Source organism: Macrobrachium nipponense, chromosome 42, assembly GCF_015104395.2.
Source record: "Macrobrachium nipponense isolate FS-2020 chromosome 42, ASM1510439v2, whole genome shotgun sequence".
In the NCBI taxonomy this organism is placed as follows: Eukaryota; Metazoa; Arthropoda; class Malacostraca; order Decapoda; family Palaemonidae; genus Macrobrachium; species Macrobrachium nipponense.
The window spans coordinates 42,985,423-42,999,672 of record NC_061103.1 but is presented as its reverse complement, the minus strand read 5'-3'; positions in this window follow the sequence as shown (position 1 = coordinate 42,999,672).

Here is a 14,250-nt window from a genome sequence, read left to right as displayed (position 1 = left end):
GTTACTTTTATACATGGAAAAGTAGACTCAATAATCCTCTTATCTCGGCTCTACTGGTGATGACAATTAAACTCTGTACCTAAGCAAGAAAACACTTATTAAATATGTGACGTCCGAATCTTAACACTCTCTCTCTCTCTCTCTCTCTCTCTCTCTCTCTCTCTCTCTCTCTCTCTCTTATGTTTAAACTTAAGTCCTACAGCATTTCAATGGATTTATATTTTCCTAATCTTTATAACAAATTCATCTCTCTCCCTCTCTCGTATTTATAAACGTATACCTATCACTTCCATATTTCGCTCCCCACCTCTCTCTCTCTCTCTCTCTGTTTGTCTGTCAATGCAGTCGTCCACTTTGAAAACGAAATGGTCAAGTGTGAAGGCCGTCTGACGAAACGATCCCTACTAGAGTACTACCTCGGACGACCTCTCCGGAATGCGGTAGTGATATAGCCGCTGCCCCCAACACCCCCTCTTTCTTAAGCCCCACCCTCTAAAGTATCACACTCAACAACAACACTCCCTCTCTCTCTCTCTCTCTCTCTCTCTCTCTCTCTCTCTCTCTCTCTCTCTCTCTCGAAGGTAAATTAGTACACAATCATACTTGACCGATGAAGCCATTGCTATTGCTGGTGGCCTGGGCCGGGGAAATTAGTGGCCCGAGGGTGACAGGTCTTTATTTCTTCCTGTTGAGCTTCAACTCGAGTTATGATAGCTTTCTGTATTGTTTTTTTTTTTCTTTGCATTTCAATATTGTCGTTTTCTTTCACTGCCGATTTGTTTTGTGTCTGTGTCTTCCTCGGGATCTTTATTGCCATTTCATTTATTTGTTTATTTACTTGGCCAAATTTTCCCAGTTTTTAATGAATTCCTTACTGCGAGCATTAATTTCATTCAGGAGAATCTTTTTTTAAACCATAAATATTTTAGATTAATCACACTATAAGTACCACCCAGTCAAATAGGAAGACTGTGATAAAGTGATAAACAAAACAAAAAAATAATAAATAATAATAATAATAATAAAGAAGATATATCCCCTTTAATTTTTGTGGCAGCAGTTTGGGCAAATATCTAAATATTTCAAAGGTACCACCGGTATAATATTGGTGAAGTACTCAGGGAACCCAGGGGATTCCCCTGCAGTACCAAGCCTTCTTTTTTAGAGTATTTTTAACTCAAGAGGTCTGAGTGGATTTTTTCTTCCTTTTTTGATCGTCAAGAATTGTGTTTAAAATAAACTAACTTCAATCTCGTTTTAGTTCATGACTGTTCTGTAAATAAAAAAAAGGAATCTACACATGTTTTCGGGAAAATATATATTTGCATTTATCATATTAATTTTGTAAACAAGTAAAAATATGGAAAGTTGTTAACTATCCTTTTGATTGTTCGTAAAAATTGCTCTCACTTGGGCCAATTTCAGCAGAAAAAACTCTCTCTCTCTCTCTCTCTCTCTCTCTCTCTCTCTCTCTCTCTCTCTCTCTCTCTCGCTACAGAAATATCAACACATTTACTGAAAAACGAGCGATTATATTCCCTCTAAAACACTTCCGTGAAAACAGACGTGAATCTCAAGTTTGTCAAATATAAATAACGCAAGTGAGATAGACAAAAAGAAAAAGAAAATAAATATGACACATCTATGTCATTTGAATAAACAAGGTACAAAAATAGACAATAATACATATATAAAAAAAATAAATGCCGTAAAAAGGGTTAAAGCATAGCACAGTATTATAACAACCACGAAGATTCCAACGAACTAGGAAGCGCTCTTATCAGGCGTCTCGCCTAACATAACCTGGAAGACTTAAAAGTGAGATCGACCAAGTAGATTTCTTGTTGACAGAGGAAGGCCAGAGGTTACAGCGTTAGGCTTTCAGGATTTGCGTTTCCCTTGGGAGTCATGAAAAGACCGAAACCACTTTTAACCAAGATCTAATGTACAAGAGTATTAAAAAGTGTTGGAATGGTTACAGAACTTTCAGCCCGTTACATATACTTTTTGTAATTCACGTCCTAGAGATCCCAGATAATCCTAGCATCTTATTTTCCCCTGTCTTTAACAGCTGTCATATACCCCATGCCCTTTATCTCATCATCCAAAAACCCTCGAGTTTCAAAGGTCATTCACCACTTTGGCATACGTTGAGGGGGACGAGATCCTTACAATCAGACCCCAGTAGGCAATGACGTAAATCATTCAAGTGTGGACCTTTGCTGGTAAGTTGCAAAACATCCTCTGAGCCCATGCCCGTGAATGTAAGGTGCAAACGTGTTCAGAATTATGTTCAAAACGTTGCTTCGGACGTATTTGCATATTTCGTAACATTTTGCCTGGACGTTCATATACGCAGGGGTTTGGAGACAGTAATGTGAACATTTTATGACTGAAAATATGTTTTTTGGATCAGGCACGTCTTCAGAAATAATTATTTTAGTGTGATCTGTGACGTTTTCAAGATTAGCGAACTAATTCACACGTTTGTGTCAAGTTCAGTGCAGGTATGTGCTATGTACATGACATTAATATCAGCGCTCAGGACAATGTTTGAAGTTCCGTGCGCAGACGACCTTAGAGAATAAGGCCAGAAAGATTCGAAAGCTATACGAAAAAATCGCGGGGTATAAATGTCGTTTTCTCACATTTGTCCTTTGAGGAGGTTAAGGAAAATGTCCAAACCAAAGTGTAGGTTACAGCCAATATTAGTCGTTATGCAGCTGTTGAAGACTTTTGGAAATGTCTGTTTTTTTTTTTTTTTTTATTCTCTCTTTATCCCTTCACCCTAACTGGGAACTACAAAAGTCGATTAAAACTAAGTATCCCATCCACTGCTTTGGTCAACGGGGCCACACAGGATTTTAGGGAACATCCCCGAGAGAGAGAGAGAGAGAGAGAGAGAGAGAGAGAGAGAGAGAGAGAGAGAGAGAGAGAGAGACGAAAACATTTCGGATGACGACAAGTTCAGAATTCAATGCACGATGCATGCATAATGGGAACACAATTTTCCAAATTACAAAATAACAGCCTATTTCCATGAACATTTTTACCAATGTGCTTTTGCATGTGCTTGCTTGGCAGCAAGCAGAAACTACCATTGAAAGGGAGAACCTTCATTATGCAAATGAATGAGTTGTTAACCTCGATTTAAATGCGAACGAGCAGTTCAAACACACAAACACTACACGACTTCTGTCTCTGTTTACACACGAAAATTGATTTCAGCTTCTGTTGTCCATGTCGATGCTTCGCTTCTCTTCAGAAGTATTTTGCCTGGAATAGGTTTGACCAATTATTTTCATTTCTGGCCGGATGCAGAATCGGGAGCAATTTGCGTAACCACCACCCACTTGTGGTCCTCAAGAAGAAGAAGAAGAAGAAGAAGAAGAAGAAGAAGAAGAAGACCCGAAAATAGTCACTGACGAACAAAAGGCTCCGCTCCGCTCAACTGAATACGCCCATCTTGAGAGAAACAAGGATGCGATCTTCATGACTGTTGTGAAGAATATTTTTTTCAAGAGTTTGTGAAAGTAATCAAACACGCTGAACATTAAAAAATGAATCTAGAACCATGGCTACTAAGATGTGAACGCTTTACATGATGTACAAAGATGGATGGAAATCAGAATTGATCATTTGAAAGATGCAAAGCTCGCTAACTGGAATTGAAAATAGGAATTATATGAACAACAAAAATACTGAACCTACAAAACGAATTGATTGCTCTCTCTCTCTCTCTCTCTCTCTCTCTCTCTCTCTCTCTCTCTCTCTCTCTGAAAACACCAACCACACACACAACACACACAGGGCATTAAAGTATGAATTATATTTACAGCAGAAATTCTGTACCCAGGAAAAGAACTTATCAGAGTTGAAATGAAATTCTCTCTCTCTCTCTCTCTCTCTCTTCTCTCGCTCTCTCTCTCTCTCTCTCTCTCTCCTCTCTCTCTCTCTCTCTCTCTCATAACCACAAACTCACATTAAACCACAGTCTCCGTAAAGAAGCGAAAAACTAAGGATGACTTCCCCCTTTTCTCAAAAATGGCAGCTACTTAACCGTAATAAGGTATTCCCTGGGTAATTGCAGACGAACAGCGTAAATATAGCCTTGGCGTCACAAGACAGAGGAGCCGAAGAAGAATGTCGTTCGTCTAATCCCCACGTTTAAGGACACGGGAGACAGGAAATTCAAAGGATCCTGGCACGGTCCGAAGGATATCACAAAGGCGCGCCCTTGTCTCCTTTTCTGAGAGTGACAGTTAGGTATAGGTTGGGGGAGGGGGGGGTTACTACATGCTTGTAGGATGATGATATGCTCTCTGTTGTAAGAAGAGGTGTGCGTGTAAATGACTACTGTTGTGAAAAAAAGTGTAAATGACTAGAGTGTTGTGGAAAAAGTGTTAATGGCTGGAGTGTTGTGAAGAAAGCGTAAATGACTAGAGTGTTGTGAACAAGTGTCAGTGACTAGAGTTGTGAAAAACTGTAAATAACTAGTATTGTGAAAATGTGATAAATGACTAGTTGTGAAAAGGTATAAATGACAATTGTTGTGAAAATGTGTAAATTACTAGAATGTGGTGAAAAAGTGTAAATGAATGGAGTGTTGCGATAAATTGTAATTGTCTAGTGTTGTGAAAAAGAGTAAATAACTGGAGTGTTGTGAAAGTGTAAATGACTAGAATGTTGTGAAAAAGTGAACATGACTGGAATTTTGCCATACCGTGTAAATGACTGGAGTGTTGTGAGTGTAAATGACTAGAATGTTATAAAAAACATTCCCCTTGAGGCATATAGATGGAAAGAGAAGTCTTGAGTTTCTTCTTTATTTCTATACCTCCATCGGGTATGGGCTACATAAGTGATGGATAGGACAAAATGGAGCTGGCGCAGCTGCTCAACAAGATATTTTAACAAAATGTACGTAAGGCATGTAAAGACCAACATTTATGAATGTGAAATGGGGGAAAAAATGCAGATGAAGTTATGACTACTTCATACAGGCCTATGTACACGAACAAACGTACTGAATTGAAATATGAGATTTAGGGCAAAGGCCAGGCGTTGGCCCCTATGAGGTCATTCAGCGCTGAAAGGGAAATCAAGAGTAAAGGTTTGAAAGGTATGACAGGAGGAAAACCTCAAAGCAGTTGCACTATGAATCAATTGCCAGGAGAGGGTGGAAAGACGAACAAACGAGACGGAGGATCCCAGATGCCTATAAAATGACTGACAAGAACACGGTGTCCAACCAGAACTCAAGCGGCCTCTGGAAGAATGGGGTGACATTCAAGATCACTTGTTTTCGCTCTCGATAAAAACCAGAAGACAGGAGTCACCCCATTTCTGCCGAGCTAGAATGAAGAAGAAGAAGAAGTTGAGTCACTTTTTGGCTCAGAGCCTTGACATAAAAATAAAATTAAAGTTTAATGAACTTGTGGCGGTACCTTTGAATAATATAATAAAATTATTATTATTATTATCATTATTCGCACGACGAACCGTATTCATATGGATTATCATTATCATTACTCAGGTGAACCCAATTCGTATGGCACAAGCCCAATACAGGGGCCACTGACTTGAAATTCAAGCTTCCAAAGAATATCATGATGTTTGCTTGAAAGAAGTAACAGAAAGTAAAAGGAAATACAAAAAAATATATATATTTCAGTTATTAGAAAAGAAAAAATAAATTAAAGAATAAATGAATAAATAGATAAAAATGTAAGTAAATTAGTATATCTTGCTTTGAGGTAGCAATGTATTGCATCTTCGCCTGAACACACGAGGTTCTAGTTGCGCAAACATAATCTGGACTGAAGCAAAGGAAATTGAAGCAATAAACTGGCGTCTTTGGCTCCCTTTTCAAAATCATGACTCTGAGACCTTCGAGGGGAGATGACCTTACGTCTGACCTTGTAGGAGGAATTATAATCTGTTGGTTGATTAGCTGATTACCTGATAATAACGTCAACAGGTTGGTGAAGAGATTATATATGTTGACAGGATATCATTATTACTACATACATGTTTATGGATCTCTCTCTCTCTCTCTCTCTCTCTCTCTCTCTCTCTCTCTCTCTCTCTCTCTCTCTCTCTCTCTTTTCCTAGAAGGGAAATTAATTTGTTCCAGATATTTCAGAACGGGAAGACTCCCCTAATTCAACAGCCTGTGTCAAGGACCAAGGGACTGGCCTTGTGCACGGTGGTAATGTATTAGGAAGAAATAACCTTGGACGCGCCCCTTCCTCTCTTTCTCTCTCTCTCAAAATAAAAGGATAAGTAACCAATAATTTATATTTTTGCTCTCTCTCTCTCTCTCTCAAAATAAAAGGATAAGTAACAAATAATTTATATTTTTGCTCTCTCTCTCTCTCTCTCTCTCTCTCTCTCTCTCTCTCTCTCTCTCTCTCAAAATAAATTAATACATAAATAATTTATATTACAGGCAACATTCTCACCTTAAGGCAAAACACAGACACGCAATGACCTCATATACCCAAACGCAACAAAAAAAATCAAATAACTACAAGAAAAAAATATTCCCTTTATAAAACGAACATCGACGAAGCGGAAAGCGCAGCAGATCCCAAATATAACTCTATAAGACCTAATCTCGACGAATCAACCTCTTCTTGAGTTTCAATTATGAAATATCTTTCTCCAAATTCGTACCGGCAGCGATGACGGGGCTTATCGCTCCGAAGAAGTCTTGATGATCGCCGTCGTATATAAGGCCGTGGCGTGGCCACTTTGGGTAATCGGAGATGGGATGGGTCCTCTAAGCAGCTCTCTCACAGGGTTATTACGCGTGAGAAAGATGGACGTGATTATGACGAAATGTTACGGAACATTATGGTCTCCGTCTGATTTTGTAAGGTAGTGGGTCTAGTCTTACTCTTGTTAGAGACTTTGGGAGTGGCTAGCAGCAGAGAGAGAGAGAGAGAGAGAGAGAGAGAGAGAGAGAGAGAGGAGAGAGGAGAGCAAAACTATAAATTATTTGTTATTCATCTTTTTAGAGAGAGAGAGAGAGAGAGAGAGAGAGAGAGAGAGAGAGAGAGAGAGAGAGAGAGAGAGAGCCGGTAACATACAAACATACAAGTCAAAACTTCACAGGAAGCGACACAAAAGCAAAAGCAATTTTGAAACAAAGCTTTTAACATAAGACTCCCACTGTCAGAGACGGTTAGGGCATAATGCAAACCGCAAGCAATGCATGCAAACAGTTTACAAACAAAGGACAAAGGCGTGACCATTTTGGCAAACATATACTTGGCAAAAGGGTCGTGTTGCCAGTTCAGCTTGGCGTGTGAACCACATCCTTGAGAACCCTCTGAAAAATATAGGTACGTCTATGATGCTTTTAGACTTTATCTTTGTGTTAGCGAACTCTACAATCTACACTGCAAGTAAAATAATCAGATTTATTATTACTAGTAGCAACAGAATCGTATGTTGCAGTAGTAACAGTTATAAAAGTAGAAGAAAAACTTGTGAACTATATACTACATAAATCTGTTGAAAATCTAAGGCAAATCTGGGTATTTCTATAATGCTTTTAGACAATTTGCTTGTGATGGTTAACTCTAAAATCTAAAGTGCCAATAATAATTAGATTTATTAATAGGCCTACTAGTAATAGTACTGTAGAATTAGAGACTACAGTACTGGAATTATCAGTAATAAAAGTAGGATCAAAATTAAACTTTATACAACCTAAAGAATGTAGGGTGTGGCCATCAATCTTTGCTTGCAAGCAGTGTCTCTGCGTGTGCGTGTGTGTGTGTATGTGTGTGTGTGTGTGTATTTTTACACCCAAGGTAAGAACGCACGACTGCTGAAACGGGACTTATAAAAACGTTCTATTAAAACCAACAGGAATAAAAAAAAAAAAAAAAAAAAAAAAAAAAAAAAAAAAAAAAAAAAAAAAAAAAAAAACAGTTGATTGCAACTGGGAATAAGTGACGTGACAAAGCATAAAAAAACAATAGACAGACGGACGAGACACAAATGTTATTCATCTACTAGACCAGATGTTATTTGAAAGAGACTAGCTGTTATTTCGAGATTGAGGATGTGCATAAAAGGTAAAAAAAAATGAATAGAAGAACAATCTACAAAGGAACTTATCTGTAAAGGAAATTATTAGGTGCAGAGGAATTAAAAAAGTAAGTTTTAAAGTAAGTTTTAATAGACAGGAAAGACAATTGAATTTAATCTAGTTTGTTATCCATAAAGAATTGGTGTCAGATAAGAGTAGGTATTTGAAAAAAAATTATTCATAAAATAACAAAGTTTACTGGTTTAGATAATTAAGGATTACGAAACAAAATAAGTCTCAATCATAAATCACAATTGCACTTTGAGTAGCAAGAGCCCGTGCTGACAAAAGGTCAGCTTAATCAAAAACAACAACAACGAGTAGTTAAAAAGATTGATTTTTGAGATTTCGGATTACTAAACGAATAAATGGAACCATAAAGACGAGAAGTTTGTATTTTATAAATTTTTTACCAAATTGAGAAATTATCACTTGAAGAATGAATGAATGAGTCACAAATGAAATGAAATTGTATAGAGCACAGAGAGTGTTTAGTTTGTCTGTAAGAATTAAAAGAAAAGTACAAAGGAGGATCAGACGAAGAAAGACTACAAAAGTATTTTACGAGACGATTGAGACAGCTGTGGTTTATCAACGTTAAAAAGCAATTATAACCAGTATTACGTCAAAATAAAGAAGTAAAATAACAACATGACTCACACATAACAAATGACGAGGTACTTAAAGACCGAGAAGCATTGTATACAACAAAGAAACGTCAACCTAAAGGACAAACAACGACCACCTGATCAACATAGGTCTAGCAGTAGCACCGAAGCATCACAAGACCACCAGAGGTTCAGGCTAACAAGTACACAAGTGTCATCCTGAAGAAGTGAGAGTTGCAGAAGAAGGGTGTGGCGTGTGATAGCAAAGTCACATCATCCAAACGAAAGGACTACGGTGTACGGTCCAAGGTAGCGCTGCAGACGACAGCCGAACCTTTAAAAAAAATATATAACAACTCTTAGAATCAGGACGACGAAGAGAGCGGGGATTCTAGGGTGGGTTGTAGGGTTCGTAAAGATGAAGGACAGAGAGAGAGAGAGAGAGAGAGAGAGAGAGAGAGAGAGAGGAGAGAGAGAGAGAGGAAACATGTGCGCATATTATACCTACGTTCGTAACTGGAGTGAAACTAGGCTTCTTTCGAAGTGGCGAAGTGAACAATCTAATTAATGTTTTTCCGCATAGGCCTAGTTTAAAATGACAACACCATCGACTCATTCCGTCGTAACTCCTGTCATTGGGGTGAAACCTAAGTCACTAATTTCACCACAAAACCAACAGAGGTTCCAGTTCTAATAACCGATATTCAGATTACCGCACGAAAGCAAAATGACGGTTAATATCAAGCGTCATATAAGTCTCTCTCTCTCTGTAGCATCGACAGTTATGGTACTAACAGCGCATGGCGGCTGGGATACTAATGCACTCGTGGCCTGGGGATCAGGAACGCCTAGTAAAGGCATTGCAGTCCTCCTGGCCAAGGTAAGGACGCGACCTTCCCTGACATACAAGCATCTCCCTCTGATGCCTTTTGACGCTGCTGCAGAATCAGATACCGAGAAAAGAAACATTTTTTCGCCTCTCATTGCAGTTACCTGGTGACAACTGTTGGTTACCAAAAATATATACAAATATATTTACTAGTTTTACATATATTTGGGTGAAACCAATTATTCGTGGTGGAACATATTTTATAGCAGGTTATTCAGTATGAATTTCTATTTTTTTTATATTGCAAATTAGTGCCTACGCGCTTTGTTGCTTTATACTAAACAGATTTGAAAACCTACGTCATATGTCGAGTTTCTTTGTTTTTTCTGTGTCATCTAAAATGACTGATTGTAAAAGGACACCACAAGGGACGATTAACGAACAAAAAGCATTTATAAATACTTAATAATGATCAGAACATAGTAAATAATAGAAACAGTATCGAACATTCTAGATCTCCAGTTAAATTGTCAATAGGCTACTCACTCTTAAAAGGCCAGTGACGATTTCCTGGTGTTGGTTTTACATCGGAGGATGTTCCAGTTGCTGGTGCTTCTTTATTACTTATCTCTTGCTCTCTTTATTACTCCTCTTTTGCTTTTCTCATTTCTTAATGATTTCACGTGTCCTTGTGGCATGGTGATATTTCGGTGAGAAGGAAACACATAATTGTTTTAATCAGACTTGAAATTTCTACTGCACTGGATTTTCATTTTTCCTTCTATTTTAGTCTTTTCGTCTGCTAACGGAACTTCCCGACAATGCTTTCTCGTTTTACAAAATGTCACAATTTCTGTACGTCAGTCGCAGAATCGATTTCAAGTTTATTTATGTCAGCATCGATTTGCAATTTGACGTAGGTAATATTTTTATCGAGTTAATGTGTAGCCTAACATATACTGATTAACTTCAAAGAATATCTAATAGCTATAGTTCATATAAAAATATTAGACTTGTTTTGTTCAGGAATAGGCATATAGCTATTTCACCTCTACTTGCATGATTATGTAAACCTGACGAGCTCACCTAAATTAAGTTTGGGTAGCCTATGTGTTGAAGACTGTGAAACCATATAGGTCTAACTGAAACACAACTGTATCGAAGGATATCTTTCCATAACAAGATTGACATGTCATATTTTGTCACTCATTTCAACTTGACCAATTTCTTCAGCTTTTGTCTTGTTTATCAAGGGTGACGTCACTAAAGAAAGGTATTATTGTTAATTTTCCGTTAGTATTTCCACGGTTATATATTTACGTGGTTGCAGTGAATGCCTGAAACCATTATACACTCAAATATGATGAGTAATACAAAGTATATTCACGAAAAAAGATCACAAAACCTTGACAAGTCGACCACGTTCACAGTTCAAAATGTAAACAAATCTTCGGTATGAGACGCAATCGAGAGCAAACGTTTACTTTGCTTTCCTTTACCAGTTGAATTTTGGAATAATTAATTATATGATTACGATAAAAAGGAATAATTTGCGATACGCTAAATGACAACTTATGAAAATAACAAATTACGATAAATGTAAAATCTTATAATATTTTATTGTAAGCTTGTGCAAACGCGCCCATCTCGTAAAATTGATGAAAATACGTCTATTGTTTTCTCGCTGACACTGCTTCTTTTCCCTCGATTTTTAATGACCCCATTCCATTACTGATGGATTTTGATTCTTCTCTCTCTCTCTCTCTCTCTCTCTCTCTCTCTCTCTCTCTCTCTCTCTCTCAGCTTCCGATTTTCTTACATACATGTGTTATTATGTATATGTTATTATGTAAATACAGGATCCATAGGCTTAGTCTTGGGCTCGATTCCATCTGCCTCTAGAGGGTCAATTATTTATCACATTTTCCACGCTCATTTATTTCAGATCCCGAAAGTGCATTAGTTATTTGGTAATTAGTAATATATAAGTATTTGGCTGATACGTCTGGAATAAAGTATATGTTTTGGAGGGCTTGTTCAGTAAGAATATATACCTGAAGCGCAAAATAATAGTGAAGATAACGATAAAAGAGAACTTGCCAAGGAACATTCTTCTAAACGAAGATAATTTCATCAGACATACAAAGATATTCGAAGGTTACAGAACGCACGTATCTTACACTGCGATATATCATGATACCTGAAAAGCGCTATAAGTCTTACAGAACCAAAATACTTCAGAAATTATGAGAACAAAAAGTACAGAACAGAATCGTAAACAGCCCCACCAGAGAAAATGTCCTTGCTTCATACTCTTGATGGTGATCCTAAAATGAATCTTGGTTACGAGGAGTTACAAGGATTAGGATGTCTCAAAGACTTGTTAGTCCATCCAAGGAGACATCGTGTGCTCACTTATCTGTAGGAGCACGTTTTGCTGTGCATTCACAGTGTCCTAATGATTTTGTCTAGCTTTTAAACTCTTCCACGATGTTGCTGCTTACAACGTCTTTTGGCAGTTTATTTCGTAGCCTTGGCAAGTAATTCAGGACTTCCGAGAGAGAGAGAGAGAGAGAGAGAGAGAGAGAGAGAGAGAGAGAGAGAGAGAGAGAGAGAGAGAAACTAATGCAGTAGACGGGCACTGTCTATAACCGATGGTGTCCACAGCTGTGGAATGTCTGCAAAATATTTGGCTGAAGAACTTGTGCTATTTCATATGTATAGTATAATAATCTTAATATATAAAAATAATAATTATCTATATATTATTATATATATATAATTATATAACTTCTGATGATTTGAAGGGTCACGAGTCCTGACTATGAAAGATTTACGCCCGTTACTCAAATTGAACTTTAGGCCTACCTTTTTTAGCCTTGCTGGAACTGATCAAAGATTCTGCGCTGGAATTAACGGCCAAATAAGACCTGGAATTTATCAAAGATGTGGACTTAACGGCCAATTAGAAAGTGACATTTACAACGATTATTCAAAGAGACCACTAATGTACGTGTCCTTTATACTGATCTATTACAATTGTGTGAAATGATCACAGAAACGTAACAAGATTAAAATTCAGGTCGCATTAAGATCACGTGTCATGTGCAATGGCAGTGAGGCGATCTTGGTATGAAAGGTGACGGTGTGAAAGTTATACAAAAGAGGAAAAAAATAAATGTTTAACCCTGGCATTGTTGATCAGGACCGAGAGAGAGAGAGAGAGAGAGAGAGTGACGCTGCTTGCTGTATTTCTGTCGCCATGAACAGGATCATAGCAATTATGCGAAGGGGTAGAAAGAAAAAACTCACCTTGAGGCGCTAATGGCTCACGACAACAATGATTTCGAAACCGTTTTTGATGTTAATGAAGGAAGCAGAGTGTGTTTAAGAGTAGCTTGCGCCCGCGAAAGAAGCTTCTTAGCAGTTACAAGAAAATGACAAAGCATTTTTTTTAGCCATTTTTGTTTGTTGCAGTTCCAGAAAAAGGAAGAATGTAAAACTTAGAGTTGCTTAATGTCAGAGTAACCTCACGCAATCGAATGGTGCCAGAGACATGAATCGTATAGACATGCGCACTAGGCCGTGGGATTAATGTGTGGGTGGCCAGGACCTTTCTTCGTACTTCTTTTTTTTTCCTATTATTTACTTCATACGGGGCTAGGTGGTCTCTGGCCTATGACCTATTTTGGTCTTTTGATCTTTCTTAAAGGCTTCCATGTGACCGTTTCAAGGGAATGACTAGACCGTTGTAAATATAATGCAAAATAGCGAACGGTTCGAACGTAACTGACCTTGAAGTTACTTTATATTGACGCTAAATATAACAGAGAAATTCAACGAAAGCATGAAAGCAACAGAAATAAAACGTATATCTTATCTGATAGAAGCATAAGTCATTCGTTGATAGGATTAAATATGATTCAGATGCTAGAAACCATTAGGACTACTTTGGTGTGGGTTGTACACTGAGTCTTGATTACACGTTCTCTCTCTCTCTCTCTCTCTCTCTCTCTCTCTCTCTCTCTCCTCTCTCCTTCTTAGTTAGGAGAGAGAGAGAGAGAGAGAGAGAGAGAGAGAGAGAGAGAGAGAGAGCGTAGGGAACAATTGGTAGTATTCAACAGCAAATTGTACAAATATACATTAGTATTAATTAGTACTATAGTATAAGAGAGAGAGAGAGAGAGAGAGAGAGAGAGAGAGAGAGAGAGAGAGAGAGAGAGTATAATATTCTAGGTAAAGGGAGGACAAATGGTTAACCACCTACAGACAGTAATGAAGTGGTTTCAGAAAAAAAAATAGACTATAAAACTTCATCATCAAAGATTTATTAATAAGAACACAGAGTTCCTCTCAGTAATGAATAACTAGATGAAGGAATAAGAAAGTGAATGAAAAGAGAAGTTACTGTTAAACGAAGAATAATGAACAGTGAAAAACGCTGCAAGATATTAAGGCATGTGGTTGTAAAAGGTTACTGAATACATTAGCTAATAAATAATGGTCTGTATGAACTTTCGGTAAAGTGGAGAACGCTGAAAAATTATTGGAACCAGATGAATAAGGCAGATGTACCAATCACCTTTTATTTATTTATTTACTATCTATCTATCTGTTTCTTTTTTTACAGTCACCCAGCGCGAGAAAGGAAAGGAAAAAAAATCGATTCGAATTGCACAGCCTTTGGAAGGGAAGGAAAGGCGGATGGC